Source organism: Vicugna pacos, chromosome 2, assembly GCF_048564905.1.
Source record: "Vicugna pacos chromosome 2, VicPac4, whole genome shotgun sequence".
NCBI classification, from domain to species: domain Eukaryota; kingdom Metazoa; phylum Chordata; class Mammalia; order Artiodactyla; family Camelidae; genus Vicugna; species Vicugna pacos.
Genome location: NC_132988.1, coordinates 31,672,620 through 31,676,411, shown reverse-complemented (window position 1 = coordinate 31,676,411; position 3,792 = coordinate 31,672,620). Strand labels below are relative to the sequence as shown.

The following is a 3,792-nucleotide window of genomic DNA, read 5'->3' as shown; positions in this document are numbered from 1 at the left end:
CCAGTAATCAGTGAATAGGCTATCTACGTATTTGTTATATCTTCAGACTTCATACATGTCTGCTCAGAATGCTTCTCAGAATGCAGGTATATGAGAAGTTAGTAATTCTCCTTCTGTCCAGCTTCCTCTTTCTTCACCTTTCCCTTTCATATCTTCAATCACCTGTGTCACAGGACACATATCAGTAGTTGGGAAGTATTTAACTCTGATAGTAAAGCAAAATCAAAATTAAAGGCAAATGTTCAGGGAAATGCTTTCAAACACAAGCTAGTAAATGAAGAACTTTAGATTCGAAGAGCCAAATATTCTGCATTCCTGGGAAATCTCAATCAGTTTCTCATTCTGGTAAGTATTTTCACATTGCGCTTTGATTCCACAAAATAAATGGGAATACATTTTTGGCTGTTGGTCTATCACTAAAAGATTAGAATCAGGAGACTGAAAGAAAACAGTTTCTATCTATGTATTTAAAAAAAAATTGTGTTCATGAAAAAGGAGCCATGTGTCAGTTTCCAAGTGGGGAAGATGTTCTCATAGAGGTACTGTAAGGCTTAATCGGTCCACTTCCTTTCTTGTTCTTTAACAGATTCTCTGCTGCCACCATTGTCCTGTTCAGGGTCAGAAAGCTCCTTCAGTGGTACTGCAACATCGTCATAAGGCAGCATGTCTTCTCACCAAGCATCATCAATTAAATCAAGACCCTCCTATCTCTCTGTACCTCAGTGTCCATTCTCCTGCAACTCTGATCTTAGCAGATCAGCACCCAGCCCACCGCTGCACCCACTTTCCCTGGACCGCACCCTCATCATCACCCTATTTTCCATTTTTTAGTGTAAAAATGTGTAATTCAAATATCAGCCAAAGCTCTCAACTGGTTTCCAAAAAATCTGACTAAAACACTATGAGGTAGCACTGTAATAGAATGTTAAATACTTAAACATTTCTTCCAGAAAAAACTAAGGTGGCTTTGTGTAGCCATGACTTCCTTCAGCATCAGCTCCATCAAAGATACACATTCCCATTTTTGACATTAGACATGCTTTTCAAAATGTCTATACATGATTCTGATGGTCTATCAACTGAACTTAGAATGTATCTCTAGAATTTTCTTAGACATAATTTTGTTAAAAATATGTATCTCATTTGAGGGTGAATATATATTTTTTCTATTTAAACATTGCCCAAAACATTGTATTCAAAGGTATGTATGTTTTATGATGTTTTAATATTAAAAATTAAGACGTTCACTAGGGAAACGTTACACAGGGAGACTTTCTGCTAAGGTTCTTTCAGTTGAGGGTAACAGAAACTAACATGTGGTAGTATAATTAGAAAAATTATTAAAAGAATATTGGATAACCTCACAGAATCCAAGGAGTTGCTGATCTACAAAGCTTCAGAAAGCGCAGGAATAAGAGTCCTTTTAGAGATCTTAACTGTTGAAAGTCCTGTACTTTCTCTTGGTAGATGGGTCATAGTTCTACTTTAGCCAGAAATCATACCCTTATACATCTCTGTAGATCAAAACTCCAAACTCATGGGAGAAAGAATCTGACTGGCTTCACATGAGTCAGGTGGGCACTTGAACTTGGACTGGGAAGGGCCATGCAGCATAAACATGGCAGCATATAGATCAGCCATGTGGATCAGGTGGCTAGTTCTTAGATTCAGGAGACTTCGCATAGCAGTGTTAAAGCTGTTCTCTATTATTGCATGCTTCATCCATAAATCTCTACTGAAGCTAGCTTAGTACCGTTTTAAACACTAGTCATGCTGAATTCATTTCGTATCCCATGCTTCCATTTTTCCCTAGAGACCTTTAATATACCACAGAGTCACTACTCAAGCATAGAACTTGGAAACATTTATTGTGCTGGTTCATTTTAGAAAAATTTTAAAATCAATAAAACTTCAATCAACCCAATGCACTTTGATCCCACTGTTACTCAAAAAACTGTTAAGTTTATTTTTCAAGTTAAAGTAAGTTGAAGTCATTAGAGTAAGCTCCTTATGAAATTATTAAAATAATACTATTCTGAGTGACAGGCAGTGAAATTTAGCTTAACTGTTATGAAAAGAGTTTGTCCTTTGTTTGTTTGATTTGTGTTCCATTTTAAAAGATTCTAATTACAACCCTTTGATTCTCTTTGTCTGCCTCTTTGCAGGAATCTCACAAGTTGTGTGAAGTATGGATTGAGACCTACAAAATGTGACTTCAAATACAGAAACATTTGAAAACTTTTTGAAGCAGCTTTATTCCTTTGGCTTTCATGCTTTTAAAAATCTAAATTTGTCCAAAAATATACTTATATTTTCTAAAAGCTGATGTGTTATAGCACAGTAAGCTTCTTGGAATCAAACAGAGATCATAACCTCATCAGGAAACCTTCTTTATAATACTCTCTAAAGAATACACAAAAGTATGTAGCTGAAGTTTCATGAACACCGACCACAATATTATTACTAAAGGTAAATGAGAAACCTTATTCTGGCCTTCCCCGTCTGTCTTCCTCAACTCACAACACTCTATATTTTCAAAGTGAAACAGTTTGATTTGAATTGCAAATCTTATCACATATATAGTTTTATTCTTTTCTATCTGGATGAATGACAGTGGTATATAAGAGTTAACAAACCTTATCCAGTTTTAAATACATTTCTGGTATTGAAAGCTAACAGAGCTGAAAGTTGAATGGGAGAAAGCTCAGCTCCTGTATTCATTCCTTTATTTGTGTTCTGAAAGGGCCTTACGGAGAAAACCTGATAGAAATGTCATGGCATCACTAAACAGATCGAAGTCTAAGGTGGGAAAATAAAAGGTTGGCTTTGCTGCTTCTTTTGTCATTTTATAAGGAATGGATAGTGCTTTCAAAATGAGGGCCCTGGGCTATGCACGTCCTTTAATTTCTCAGACCCTAAGAAGAAGCGAGTCCATCCCTCAATGGCCCACTGAAAGAAGCCTTTAAAAAAGCTCCGTGTTCTAAGAACACACATCCCTTGTAAGGATGACAGCAAGATGGGGGAGGGGGAATCTAAATTAAGGAGGCATATATCCCTGAACACGGGGTATCCAACTCCTACTTGAGGGCTGATCTGGGAAGATTATCATCACGACTGCACTGCAACTTACTTATTTTCTGTGATTTGTTGTGCTTCGTTTCACTGGAAATGGGGTTCATCTTTAAATTGTGTGTCAAGTTGAGTGATAATCTGGGTGTCACGGGAGCTTACAGCTAGCAACATTACTAACATATGACAGTCAAACAAGTAAAAATACCACACTCCGGGAAGTTCCCAGAAAACTTAGCAATTTGTTTCCCATTTGAGGCCACAAAGTATTGTGGAAAAAGCAAAGTCTTTGGAGTGACGCAGTCTCAAGTTTATATCCTCATTCGTTTCATTTCTAACTTTCTACCTTCAGCAGATTAGTTAGCTTTGGGTCTCAGCGTTTGCCTTTAATAAATGAGGATAGTAACATGGAATATATTGAACTCCCTGGAGGATTAATTGAAATAATGTAGGTAAAACATCAGTACAAATTAAACTAACAGTAGGGATTAATTTCCTTCCCCCCACTGAAATTAATTTGGCTCTCATGTGGAGGTTGTATTTATATTTTTTAAGCTGATGACGATAATTATATGAGTTTCAAGAAGTATATGCAATTTCTGCCATTTAGAATAATTAAAGATGATTAATCACTTCTTTTTAAAGAGCACTAATTATTAATGATTAAGTAAAAATAAAGATCTAGAGCTCAATTCTTAGGCAATATAAATAAACTTGATCCTT

The 3,792-nt window shown here is 36.2% G+C and overlaps 1 pseudogene; it reads right to left on the bottom strand.

The window, feature by feature from the left end:
* Positions 1-467: 467 nt before the first annotated feature.
* Positions 468-730, bottom strand: LOC116283078 (anaphase-promoting complex subunit 13 pseudogene; annotated as a pseudogene).
* Positions 731-3,792: the final 3,062 nt, after the last annotated feature.